The sequence below is a fragment of the Microcaecilia unicolor genome, chromosome 8, assembly GCF_901765095.1.
Source record: "Microcaecilia unicolor chromosome 8, aMicUni1.1, whole genome shotgun sequence".
NCBI lineage: Eukaryota > Metazoa > Chordata > Amphibia > Gymnophiona > Siphonopidae > Microcaecilia > Microcaecilia unicolor.
Genome location: NC_044038.1, coordinates 157,361,839 through 157,376,601, shown reverse-complemented (window position 1 = coordinate 157,376,601; position 14,763 = coordinate 157,361,839).

The window sequence follows — 14,763 nt, the reverse complement described above, 5'->3', positions numbered from 1 at the left end:
TAAAAGGCAATGAAAAATCATAACTATGCAATCAGCTAAAGTATTTTCCATCTACAGTGTTTTATGTAATACATAAATGTACAATCCAGTTAACATGGACTTTGCTAATTGATTCGCTTTGATGGCATAAACTGACAGTAGGCATGAAGTATATGTTCATTGAAATTATACTGTTTGTGTTCTTTATTATTGTCTTTTATAATTTAATACCATTTCTTCTTATTATTTCTTTAGCACCACTGGATGCACATAGCACAACATTTCATTAAACTATATCTAGATCTGTAGGGGCTCATTTTCAAAACTGAAAAACGTCCAAAAAGCGCCACAAAATGACAGATGGACTTTTTTTGTTCCAAAACGTCCAAATCGCTAATTTTGAAAAATACTTTTTAAAGATATTTTTCTATGCAGTTCATCTGCAGTGTGTTCAACTCGCAAGGGAGTGTGCCAGGGGTGTGTTGGAAGTGCAATTTGGGTGTTCCCAAAACATAGACATTTTTCTGCCATAATGGAACAAGGCAAAAATGTCCAGGGCTAAAAGTTAGAGATTTTGGTCTAGACCTGGCCGGCAGCAAAGGATGAACCCACCAGCTCCACAAGCATGCAACTGTAGCCTACCAGCGAACCCAACCCCCGGGGTGCAAGGCCCGAAGATCTCCTTACCACCAACAACAGGCGCGAGAAATTCCTGATCCGCCCCCCCCCCCCAACGAAATGGCTGGCGACACAAAATGGCTGCCGCACCACAGCAAACCAAGGAAGAAATGGCACGAAAACGCTCCATCGTCGCCCGAACTCACCACACCAACCTAAAAACCAGCCTCGCCACCACCATAAGGGCAAACTACAATACCAACGCGACACTGAAGTAACACTCGCGCAGCACGCAAACTCCGCTGGTGTCTCCTACTCCCGCTACTAATAACTGCAGCCACAGCGCGAAACATACCCCAAATTTTCCACCGAAGACCCTGAACAACCCCCTACCACGACGCAGGTAAGAGTTTTTGCCTATAACTAACACCCACAGTAACGCGACATATAACTTGCCTGACTCCAAGACCTTATAGCATTATCCCATTCACCCTCCCTCCCTCCTCATAACCCTCCCGCCCTCCAAATGCTCTCTCAAACACCATGTTCAATGCTCCCCGTTCCATCGCCGCAAGTATCACCCGAAACTCCATCCAGCTCCTAACCATGCACCCCAACAGCCGACCTATGAATGTTTTTTTTTTCGCCCACACTGTACCTGACAGCCTCACACAGCACAACACTGAAAGTGCTATTCTCACTGTCCCAACCGCAATGAACAGACAATTTAAAATAGCTTGCTGATACCACACCAATTCAGCACTGCTCCCTCCGCTTGCTGAAACCAAATGACGCTGTGTTTCCTTTCAACACCCTTCTTCACCCCTCCTCCCTACCCGCCCCTTTTCCCATTACCCTTCATTCTCCTATCCTTCTATCTACTCTCACTCCTCTCTCCCCCTCCCCCCAAATTCTTTATGAGCCTTCAGCCCGGTTGTAATCGGCTCCCCTTTAAGGGGGAGCCTTTCCATTTTCAATCACGACTAAGTCATAAAAAGGTGCACTAAATTACCTCATGACCACTAGAAGGATTGAGGCATGACACCCTTTACTCCCCCGGTGGTCACTGGCCCTCTCCCACCTACCCCCCTCCAAACATGTGAAAGACACATTACATACCAGTCTTTATGACAGCATCAGACGTTATGGCCAGTCCTATTAGAGCAGCAAGCAGGTCTCTTGAGTAGCCTACTGGTTGGTGGAGTGGACTATAGAGAAGGGGACCCAGGCCCATATATATGACACCTGCAGACATAAGGGCTATTGTAGTGGTGTACAGTTGGGTACAGTAGGTTTTGGATGGCTCACCATACAATATAATGGGGTAATGATGAAATGCGTACCTGGGACCTTTTATGTGCAGTTTACTGCAGTACCCCCTAGGGTGTCCCACTGCTCTGCTGGGATATCTGTATGACCAGTTTACTAAGAATGCTCCCCCCCCCCCCTCCAATACTTCCCAAAGGCTTATTTTTGTGTATTTTCCCTTGGATGTCTTTTTTTTTTTTTTTTTTCAAAAATGGTCACAAAAGAAAAATGCAATGAGCTTAAAATGTCTAGGAAATAGCCATTTTTGAAACAAAAAGATAGACATTTTTTCTGGTTTGAAAATTGCTATTTTCACCACTTGATTTTTTTGATGTTTTCAGGAAAATGTCCAAAATTGGATTTAGATGTCATAGCAAAAATGCCTCTTCCCATTGTCACGACCCCAGCCATTCTCCCCATTCCATGGCTTACCTGAGGCATTTCTAGGGTTCTGATACCTCCTCCATCCCTGGGAACCATGTACGCAGTCATCCCCAGCAGCTCTGGTGCTCCCCGGGCCAGCATTCAGCATGTGTCATTACAATACCAGCAGGAGCTGGATCTCCTAGGTCATGCACCAAAGTACAGAGTTAAAGGTCCAACAACTTTGGGCAGATGCCAACATTCCCCAATGAGTCTTCCAGCTGGGATATTTAAGTGGACCCGACCCTTTCTGCATTACCTTTGCAACTGCTGTGCCTTCCCAGCATTGCTGCCAGTCCTGCCTCAGTGTTCCTGTCTTCAGCCCAGCCCAGCGTTCCTGTTTCCAGCCTAGCCTGGTGTTCCTGTCTCCAATCCTGCCTCAGCATTCCTGTGTCTTGCCCAACCTCAAGGGCTCTTTTCAGCATTACCCCAGGTCCCGGTCCTGCTGTGCCTGCCCCCAAGAGCTCTTTTCAGTACTTTTTACTGGACTCATCTACTCTAGAGTGACTCGCCATCTGTCGGACCCTCCTGACCTCTGGGTTGGGAGCTCAGCGGTGGCCCAAGGGCTCACCCTCGAGACCTGTGACACCCATGTTAAAAAAATTAAAATGCTACTAACAAAAAGGCTTCTTCCATATTATGGGGTCATTTTGTAAGATGCTACCTCATTTTGAGTTCTAAGAACATAGGTAAATGCCACTTACACATGTTGTCAAGACTGAAAATATGTGCAAACATTTCATGGCACATGCTTCCACTCTGGGCATGCACCAAGGTGGAATGTGAGCAGAGCGTAGCTACAATCTGCAGTTATGAATGTGCATTATAAATTTCATTAATTTAAGTGCATGCATGCATAAAGTACACGCTAACAATTACACCAGTCATGAAGCTGGTGTATGTGCTAGTGCTGACATATACATGTGTTTATTCACACCTATTCTATTATTTTATAAAATCAAGTAGATACATACTTGATTGTGTAAAATACTGTATGAACATGAAAATGTTTAGTCACCCTATGAGAGGGCAATTTACATCTAAGTGCTTTGTATGTCTAAGTGCTTTGAAAATGAGCCCCAAAGTCACTTTTGCAGTTACAGTGGTGGAAATAAGTATTTGATCCCTTGCTGATTTTGTAAGTTTGCCCACTGACAAAGACATGAGCAGCCCATAATTGAAGGGTAGGTTATTGGTAACAGTGAGAGATAGCACATCACAAATTAAATCCGGAAAATCACATTGTGGAAAGTATATGAATTTATTTGCATTCTGCAGAGGGAAATAAGTATTTGATCCCCCACCAACCAGTAAGAGATCTGGCCCCTACAGACCAGGTAGATGCTCCAAATCAACTCGTTACCTGCATGACAGACAGCTGTTGGCAATGGTCACCTGTATGAAAGACACCTGTCCACAGACTCAGTGAATCAGTCAGACTCTAACCTCTACAAAATGGCCAAGAGCAAGGAGCTGTCTAAGGATGTCAGGGACAAGATCATACACCTGCACAAGGCTGGAATGGGCTACAAAACCATCAGTAAGACGCTGGGCGAGAAGGAGACAACTGTTGGTGCCATAGTAAGAAAATGGAAGAAGTACAAAATGACTGTCAATCGACAAAGATCTGGGGCTCCACGCAAAATCTCACCTCGTGGGGTATCCTTGATCATGAGGAAGGTTAGAAATCAGCCTACAACTACAAGGGGGGAACTTGTCAATGATCTCAAGGCAGCTGGGACCACTGTCACCACGAAAACCATTGGTAACACATTACGACATAACGGATTGCAATCCTGCAGTGCCCGCAAGGTCCCCCTGCTCCGGAAGGCACATGTGATGGCCCGTCTGAAGTTTGCCAGTGAACACCTGGATGATGCCGAGAGTGATTGGGAGAAGGTGCTGTGGTCAGATGAGACAAAAATTGAGCTCTTTGGCATGAACTCAACTCGCCGTGTTTGGAGGAAGAGAAATGCTGCCTATGACCCAAAGAACACCGTCCCCACTGTCAAGCATGGAGGTGGAAATGTTATGTTTTGGGGGTGTTTCTCTGCTAAGGGCACAGGACTACTTCACCGCATCAATGGGAGAATGGATGGGGCCATGTACCGTACAATTCTGAGTGACAACCTCCTTCCCTCCGCCAGGGCCTTAAAAATGGGTCGTGGCTGGGTCTTCCAGCACGACAATGACCCAAAACATACAGCCAAGGCAACAAAGGAGTGGCTCAGGAAGAAGCACATTAGGGTCATGGAGTGGCCTAGCCAGTCACCAGACCTTAATCCCATTGAAAACTTATGGAGGGAGCTGAAGCTGCGAGTTGCCAAGCGACAGCCCAGAACTCTTAATGATTTAGAGATGATCTGCAAAGAGGAGTGGACCAAAATTCCTCCTGACATGTGTGCAAACCTCATCATCAACTACAGAAGACGTCTGACCGCTGTGCTTGCCAACAAGGGTTTTGCCACCAAGTATTAGGTCTTGTTTGCCAGAGGGATTAAATACTTATTTCCCTCTGCAGAATGCAAATAAATTCATATACTTTCCACAATGTGATTTTCCGGATTTAATTTGTGATGTGCTATCTCTCACTGTTACCAATAACCTACCCTTCAATTATGGGCTGCTCATGTCTTTGTCAGTGGGCAAACTTACAAAATCAGCAAGGGATCAAATACTTATTTCCACCACTGTATGTGGTTACATACATGTAGGTCAAAGTTTGAGAAGAGAGCAGGAGGAGTTTGCAAGTATGTGCATAGAATGTAAATGTATGCACATGCAATATAGGTACAATTTCTGCTTTTTCCGATCTGACGAAGGGCAACCTTCGAAAGCTAATCAAGAAATGTATTGTTATGTCCAATAAAAAAGGTATCATCTTATTTTCTTTTCCATGTTTTATTTTGTTTGATTTCTATTGCTTCTTACCTAGTATTTTATAAAAGCACATGGAGGGGCATAATAGAAAGGGACGCCCAATTTTTGCTGATGACGTCCTCGCAAAACGTCCCGGTGGAGGAGCGGGGAAACCCGCATTATCGAAACAGGACGTCTATCTTTCGTTTCGATAATACGGTCGGGGATGCCCAAATCTTGACATTTAGGTCATCCTTAGAGATGGTCATCCCTAGATTTGGTCGTTTTGATTTTCGGCGATAATGGAAACCAAGGACGCCATCTCAGAAACGACCAAATGCAAGCCATTTGGTCATGGGAGGAGCCAACATTTGTAGTGCACTGGTCCCCCTGATATGCCAGGACACCAACTGGGCACCCTAGAGGGCACTGCAGTGGACTTCATAAATTGCTCCCAGGTACATAGCTCCCTTAATTTGTGTGCTGAGCCCCCCCCACCCCCCCAAAAAAAAAAACCCACTACCCACAACTATACACCACAACCATAGCCCTTAAGTGGGTTTGTGGTGGGTTTTGGAAGGCTCACATTTACCACCACAAGTGTAACAGGTAGGGGGGAATGGGCCTGGGTCCGTCTGTCTGAAGTGCACTGCACCCACTAAAACTGCTCCAGGGACCTGCATACTGCTGTGATGGACCTAAGTATGACATTTGAGGCTGGCACAAAATATTTTTAAAGATGTTTTTTGAAGGTGGGAGGGGGTTAGTGACCACTGGTGGAGTAAGGGGAAGTGATCACCAATTCTCTCTGGTGGTCATCTGGTCAGTAAGAAAAACAGGACCAGGTAAAGTCATCCAAGTGCTCATCAGGGATGCCCTTTTTTCTATTATGGGTCAAGGACACCCATGTGTTAGGCACGCCCAAGTCCCACCTTCGCTACGCCTCCAACACGCTCCCGTGAACTTTGGTCGTCCCCACGATGGAAAGCAGTTGGGATGCCCAAAATCAGCTTTCAATTATGCCGATTTGGGCAACCATGTGAGAAGGACGCCCATCTTCCACTTTGTGTCAAAAGATGGGCATCCTTCTCTTTCAAAAATAAGCCTGATAAGGACCTATATGTCTTTAAAAATGACACCTAATTCCTCCCCTTAAACTATGTACTCTCTTACAAAATTATGAATGTGGGCTACCATTAAGATGTGTTATTTTTACCACTAACTCATGCTATTTTAGCACAGGTCCCACTTTGTGCAATGAGACCTAGTTACTAATAACTTGGGTTAACATTAAAATAACATGTCGACAGTAGCCCACACTAAAAACTTCCTCCCATAAAGAAAAATGAAATCGAAATTGCTGCTTCATGTAATAAAAGTGAGCCAAGTACAGGGTAATCAAGCCATTGTGACATCACTGATGAGGTTGGCTCTTAGGCATTGGTGGAATGAGGCATTATGACATCACAATATCAGCTCTGGTTACTAGAGATTAAAACTGTTCACAATAAGGGGGAAGTTAGTAATTTGGGTTACCATTAAGACATATTATTTTGCCACTAACTCATGCTACTTTAGTCCAGGTTCTATTTTATGCAATGAGACCTAGTTACTGAGGTCAACAGTAGAATAACGCCTCTTAACAGAAGCCCCAAAGAAGCTTATTTCAAATGAGCTGGAAGCTTAAAAAAATAGGAATAACCTGCTAGGCCAAAAAATTAGTTTCTAAAATTCTTCAAAAAGGAAACACTTTAAATTTGATAGCACTCACAAGGCTATTGCTATCCGTATTATATTATTGCAATTGGGCTATCAAGAAATACCTGTCAGTTTGCAGATAATATCAAAATTTGCAACATGGTAGATGCAAGGAAATTGTGGAAGACATGAGGCTAATTTAATAACACTTGAAATTATCTATAAATTTGACAACTACAATTGAATATTTTTAAAGCAAGCTTATGCATTTGAATTGCAGTCTCAAGGAAGCAATACAATATTGAGAGTGAAATTCTGATGTGCATAATATAAGATGGGGCTATATGGGTGATTACTTTGGATGGTGGCCAAACAAGTTGATAAGTCAGCAGGAAAAAGGTAGATAGATGCTGACATGCATAGATAGAGAAAAATCTATCAAGACAAAGGAGTTATTAATACAACTGTATATATCACAGGTGAGACCACATTTAGAATACAGTGTTCAGTTCTGGAGACTGCATCTTCAAAAGAATATACATCTGATAAATTCATTCCACAAGTCAATTACCAAAATGATATAAAGCAGATGAGGACAGATGTAAAAATTTAAACATGTGAAGGTGAACTTTAAATAGTAGATGGAGAGGGGAATTGATATGTGCAGGTCAGGATGTGGGGGAAGTCCCATACTATTTTACAAGATGTTCTTCTAAAACAGGTACAGGACTGCATGAAAAGTCTATGTGCAGAGGAAACAGTGTTTTTAGAAAGCTACATTTGGGATAACAGACATAGGATATACCCCCCCCCCCCACACACACACACATATATATATACACACAAACACTTATAGACATGTAAGTAGCATTCAAAAATTGCTATTCCCCCTTTATTGATGTAAAATGCATCAATTATTGGCATTCCTCCTAAGAGGTCTCTTCTCCCACTGATGGCACAAGCCCCCTCCAGACATCATCCTCCCCCCTGGTGGCATCCCCTATGCGAACCCCCCTGATAAACACCCCATATGGCATCCTCCAAACCAGCTTCCTGATCATGTCCCCCCAACAGCAATACTCCTTATAACTGAGGTTCCATGCCAACCCCTCCCCCCATTGATGTCCCCTGCATCAACCTTCCCAAAGCAATCCCTCATGGTATTCCTTATGTCATATCCCCTTTATTACAGCCCACAATGACAGCATCCCCCATACAACCCTCAAATGTGTGGGCAATCCCCCCCCCCCTTTGGTGCCATCCCCCTGAGGCCTACATCCCTCTGAGGCTCAAAGTTATGAAAATGGGCCCTCTGGCAGACTCACACTCTAGTCTTATTCCCATACTTATTGGAGGTCCTTGGGGTCTGGTGGGGTTGGAATGAGGCCAATTCAGTCCTAAAGCAATGCTGAGCTCCCTTAAAATGACCACAGAGACCAACAGCAATAATACTGCTGAGTTACCGCTAGGGGTCAAGCTGTATTGTAAATATAGTTTTGTTTGAAGTATTCAGACTGGAAAAACTCAGTATGTTGTCTACTTATTTTCACACAGAAGTAAAGATTCTATATCTATTAAAATCCTTTGTTACTTAGGCTACTTTTAATGGCCTACTTTATCACCATTGATTCAAGAAAGAATAACACTTTTTTCTGGATGCAATCTACAATTGATTTATATATTAATCAGGTACTGAAAGCATTATTTCCACCTGCCTTATGGATCCCCTTCTAATCCTCTGCTCTAAAACTCCTACTGTGTCTGAGAAGTACACATTTGCTCTTAAACCATGTATAATTGTGATTCTTGTTCAGCGTGGGAAAGAAACGTGGCACAAGGGATGAAACCACATATGAAACATTAATTCATCTTGCTGGTATTTCTCTCTTTAAGGCCTTGTTTACTCTTGCTTGTTGTCAGACTGTGATTAAGTACATCGATCAACTACTCTTTTCAACTAAGGAGGTTTGAACACTAGTTCTCCAAGTAGAATGTTGATTAAACTTCCAATACTAAACTCAGTAGCTTCCTAGTTAAGGTCAGGACCTTGGACAGGTCTCTGTCTAGGAGATATATAAGCCTCAGAGTTTTACTAGCAATTGTTACAGCTCTGAAAATAAAATGCTTATTTTTTTTTTTTAATTCAGAGGGAACTATTGAAAGTGCCTTGTAGGTACTTTTTACATATCTCATTATCATCATCATTTGTATTGTGCATACAAGATGTATGTAGTGCTTTGCAAAAATGTACAACCTGTACACATGTAATTTTACCTAAGCTCTTTTGAAAGAGGGCACATTGGGTCAGATTCTTTATATGGTGCATGAAAAATCTATGCAGGACACATTTCCACCTAAGTGTGTTCTATAAGCAGCACCTAGGTTTAGGCACGGTATATAGAATATGCTTAGTTGATATCCCAGCGCCTAAAACTATGGGCATCCATTTACACCAAGGGAAATGTGGCATAAATATTAATGTGTCGATTTAGGTGCAGAAGGGAATATTCTATAATAGTGTGCATACATTTTGGAATGCCCATGAAATACCCATTTCCCCACCTATAACCACACCCCTTTTTTGGCTGTGCGCATAACAATTTAGGCACTCTGTGTTACAGAATACACTTAGCGAGTTGTGTGTGTAAATCCTAACTATTGCCAATTAGTGCTCATTATTGCTTGTTAAATGCTGTTATCAATGCTGATTAGCTTGTTAGGTTAATTAAGTTATGCACATTGTTATAGAATGTGCTTGCATTTTGGTGTGTAATACTAGGCGCAATATATAGAATCCAGAGGATTATGTGCAGAAAGCACATGCCTTCTAAAAGAGTGTACACTATCCCCCAAATTCTATAAAGAGCTACTTAAGTTGTGCGCACTAAATTTGCCACACAGACAAATTGTGTGCACAACTTAATTGATTAACAAGCCAATCAGTGCTGATAATTGGTGCTTAACCAATTAGTAACACTAATTGGCTTTAATTAGAATTTAAGCACACAACTTTCTAGGTATATTCTACAATGTGGTGCATGTAAATTCTAATGTGCATATCCAAAAAAGGGGGCATGACCATGGTTGTGGAATGGGTGGGTCATGGGCATTTTACAAAACTATGCACACTATTATAAAATACACCTGATCTATGCCTAAGTTAGGCACAGGTATTTAGGCCTGGTTTTAGGTGGCCTACATGGGTGCGCCTAAAGTTTAGTCACAAGAATGGCACGTGAGCATATTCTATAAACTACACCTAACTTTAGACATAGTTTACAGAATCATGCCAAGTATGTGATTTTTCAGCACCAATTTTTAAGTTGCCATTTATAGAATTTGACCCTCTGCATACATGCACTGTGGTAGATATATGCACAATAGTTCACACATGCACAATGGGTACCCTCTAGCAAACAGTCTGTGCTCTGTCAAAAGAGTGGATTATATTTTAGCAAACAATAAAACACACATTTTCATGTTTTTCTTTCTCATTTTTATATAATAACAACATGCAGTGATATGGGATATGTCACTGATACTTCCCATATTATTGCAAACAAATGCACTAGTACAGTGTTATCCTACCCTTTGATTTCTTTATCTACGAGTCAAACTTTTATGACACAATTCACCAGAGTTTGGAGTCCCTGAAAACATCCAGTCTGGTGAAGCATTCTTAGGAGGTTTGCCCCACCCTGAGGAAGAGACCTTGCTCAGCACAGAGGCTCAAACACCACCTCTGGTTCCCACCACATTCCCTGCTTTGAGGATTTTCTTTGGGTCCTGTTTTGGGTGAGGCTTCAAATTTAGCCCCCCTTGAGCAACAGCAGAAGGTATTGTCACTTCCAGATAAACGGTGTAGCAGCAGTGGCAGAGAAACCACAAGCAGTTTCCTTCAACACTGGAGCCACTGTAGAACCAGGAATTCAGCAAGAGGAGTCACAGACCAAAAAAGGGATCTAGGTGTCATCGTTGATGATACGTTGAAACCTTCTGCTCAGTGTGCTGCTGTAGCTAAGAAAGCAAATAGAATGTTAGGTATTATTAGGAAAGGAATGGAAAACAAAAATGAGGATGTTATAATGCCTTTGTATCACTCCATGGTGCGACCGCACCTCAAATATTGTGTTCAATTCTGGTCGCCGCATCTCAAAAAATATATAGTGGAATTAGAAAAGGTGCAGAGAAGGGCGACGAAAATGATAAAGGAGATGGGATGACTTCCCTGTGAGGAAAGGTTAAAGTGGCTAGGGCTCTTCAGCTTGGAGAAAAGGTGGCTGAGGGGAGATATGATAGAGGTCTATAAAATAATGAGTGAGTTGAACGGGTAGATGTGAAGCATCTGTTTACGCTTTCCAAAAATACTACGACTAGGGGGCATGCGATGAAGCTACAATGTAGTAAATTTAAAATGAATCGGAGAAAAGTTTTCTTCACTCAACGTGTAATTAATCTCTGGAATTCATTGCCAGAGAATGTGACAAAGGTGGTTAGCCTAGCAGAGTTTTAAAAAAAGTTTGGACAGCTTCCTAAAGGAAAAGTCCATAGACCATTATTAAATGGACCTTGGGAAAATCCACTATTTCTGGGATAAGCAGTATAAAATGTTTTGTACTTTTTTGGGATCTTGCCAGGTATTTGTGACCTGGATTGGCCACTGTTGGAAACAGGATGCTGGGGTTGATGGACCTTTGGTCTTTCCCAGTTTGGCAATACTTATGTAGGAATTGGTTGGCACTAGACAAAGCCCTGAGAATAACACAACATCAGGAACAACAATATCCAAAGAGTATTAGATTGTTTTAAAAGCCAGTGATTGTTATAGTGGACTCAATTTGACAAGCCATCGAACATCTGGAAGAAACTGAGTAAAAAAGTGAGAGTTCTGAGGAGCAACTGTTCAATGGGTCTCTTCATTAGAGGGATTTGTAAAAGAAGAGGTGGAAAAATCAGGGAAGCTGGACTCACAATATAATGTCCTTTGGGTAACTCAATCCAAGGCGATCCAAAAATGTTTTTTGTTACATCATAAAGTTGGATTGATGGCCCACATGAAGACGTGTTCGTCTCTAAGGATTAAATTTTCTATGTGTGCCTGCTATTGTTCCCCCTAGTGCTACTATATCAGTCTTTAAAAAAAAAAAACAAACCTGATGCTATTCCTTAATGTTCAATGTTGTAGCTTTCTTTGTTTTCCTCCCTTCGGATATTGTTGAGTCCCCTCTTTAATTGTTGGCTTCATAGGGGGTTGATTGTATTGAATGTTTTACGGAGTTATTTCATTTTGTTTATACTATCATTTTCAGTAATTACTATTCTATGATTGCCAATTTCTATTCAAGATCATTTCTTGTATTACTTAAAAATTCAATAAATATTAAATGGCCTATATTCAGTTGATTTTCTTAAATGATGACTGTTGCTGGCTAAATTAGCTCCAGATATTCAATGTCCGGGCACTGGTAAGGAATATCCAAAACTAATCGCACTGGCACTGGCTGCTGGAGCTTATGCAGGTTCCAGCCAACATTCAGTTGGTGGCCGCATAAGGCAGTGATGAGGGCCTGGCTGAATATCAGCTGGCAACTACATAACCCTCTAAATAAATGGTCCTTGGCCCCTCCCATCACCCTCCCACCCCAAAATATCCTCCTCCTTCCAATCACCCTCTCACTACCCCTAGCCCCCTGGTCATGATAGCCCCCCCCCCCCCCCCCAAGGCTTACTTCAGATCCGTGGTGGTCCAGTGGGGGCAGGAGAGAGTGGGGCTTGCTGGTACAGCCCAATCATACCACCAGTGATCTGAGGAGTAGGATGGGGTCTTGATGTCATGTGATGGGGGAGGGGGATTGGAAGGAGGGGGCTGTTTTGGGGGTAAGAAAGGCTAAAGAACCATATTGAGGGTTATGCAGGTGCTAGCTGATACTCAATGCCAGTACCCGCAAACTTAACCAGCCAAATTTAGGATATAATGAAAACAGATAAGAATGAGTAAAGTGCCAGGAGCAAAGCACAAATCCAAGTTATATATAGACTAAAATAAGTAAAACAGACAAAAAAATTCCTGAGGACAATTTTTGATTTCTCAGATTTGCCTCACTAGAGATGCAAATTATTTGTATTTGTTATTAAATGCTATGTGGCTTCCTGCAGAAGAAGCCTATAAGGATGAAGAATTCATTGCTTTGGTTAACGGCCAGCTATATAACTTTAACAGGCAAATTTAAACCACTAAGCGCGGTGCTTATCACTAAATTATGGCACCACATTTTTAGTTTATTTTCTCTGCTTGTCTGAACTAAGGACCCTTTTACAAAGGAGTGTAAGGGTCTATTGCATGTCCAGCACCCACCAAATCAGCATTGCCGCAGCTTAGTAAAAGTGGCCCTAATTTTTGTAGTGCCGGAGTGTACCCAGAGGTAATCGAGCAGTGCCATGCACTACCCAGTTACCACTGGATTAATGCTGGAGCACTTACCGCCATCTCAATGGGTGGTGGTAAGGGCTCCCCCCAAAATGGCCACGCGGCAAGTGCTTTACTTGCCGGACAGCCAATTCCCGCAGGAAGGCAAGACTTCCCTTTTACCAGCTGCGGTAAAAAGGCGCCTTAGCATGCGTGTAAAACATGCATCGATGCCAGCGCCGGCCCCATTTTGCTGTAGCTTGGTAAAAGGGGCCCTCAGTGTTTCTGTGCACATCTGCAAAGGGGGGCATAAGAATGGGAGGGACATGGACGGGTCAGGGGTGTTCCCTTAAAATGCATGCAGTGTTACAGGATTTACATCTTGTTTCAGTTGGTGTAAACCCTCATGCAACAGATGTATCTCTATAATAACCAAATAAATCTTGATTTTTAGTCATTGAGAGGAGGAAATAGGATCTCAGAGACCCACATCCGTACGGGCAAGCATTGAGGGTCTTTTACTAAGCGACAGTTAGCCCAACATGGGCTATTCCGGAACTGCCATCAGGCTACCGCAGAAGCCCGGAGGTAGTTCCCACCCCCGGCATGCGTCATTTTCAGTGCACTGCCTGGTTACCGCTAGGTTGATGCAGGAGCCTTTACCGCCATAACACAGTTTGATGTTGTTACTTATACAGAGAGAATAAAGATTCCAGCAGCATGAAGATATCAAAGAAACAAAATGTGCACAGCTAGAATAGGGTAATTCTATAACAGGGCACCTACTTCAAGTCTATTCTAATTTTTTTAAAAAAGTAGATGCCTACTTTTCTTTATAGAATAAATGTGCAAATGGCTGAAAATCCCCTTACATTTAAGGTGCAAGCTCTTACACTAGCCCTTATAGCTAGAGTAAATGCCTGTACCTTCTAGGGCAATAAGAATGATATAAGAGCTGGGACGACTTCCCTATGAGGAAAGACTGAAGCGGCTAGGGCTCTTCAGCTTGGAGAAAAGACAGATGAGGGGAGATATGGTAGAGGTCTATAAAATAACAAGTGCTCCTCTCTGAAATAGCTGCACAGTAAGTGGCTCACTTACTGCATGACCATTTCTTTCAAAAAAATAGACAGCCTTTTACCTACTGTGGTAAAAGGGGGCCTCAGCATGCATCAAATACACACACTGATGCCAGCACAGCCACCTTTTACCGCAGCTTAGTAGAAGGGGCCCTGAGTTAAATACTTAATGCAACAGTTCCGAATAGGTTTGTAAATGTTTAGCACATCTTTAAAACGTGATGCTGCTCATGAAAGATTAAAAACATTATAAGATTTATTTATGAATGTTTGCTTGTTGATGTTAATGCATTGGTGTAAAGGGATTTAAATTCATTCTATAAAACATAAATGGGGGGATTGGAGTATTGTGTTCAGTTTTGGAGGCCGTATCTGGCTAAAGATGTAAAAAGA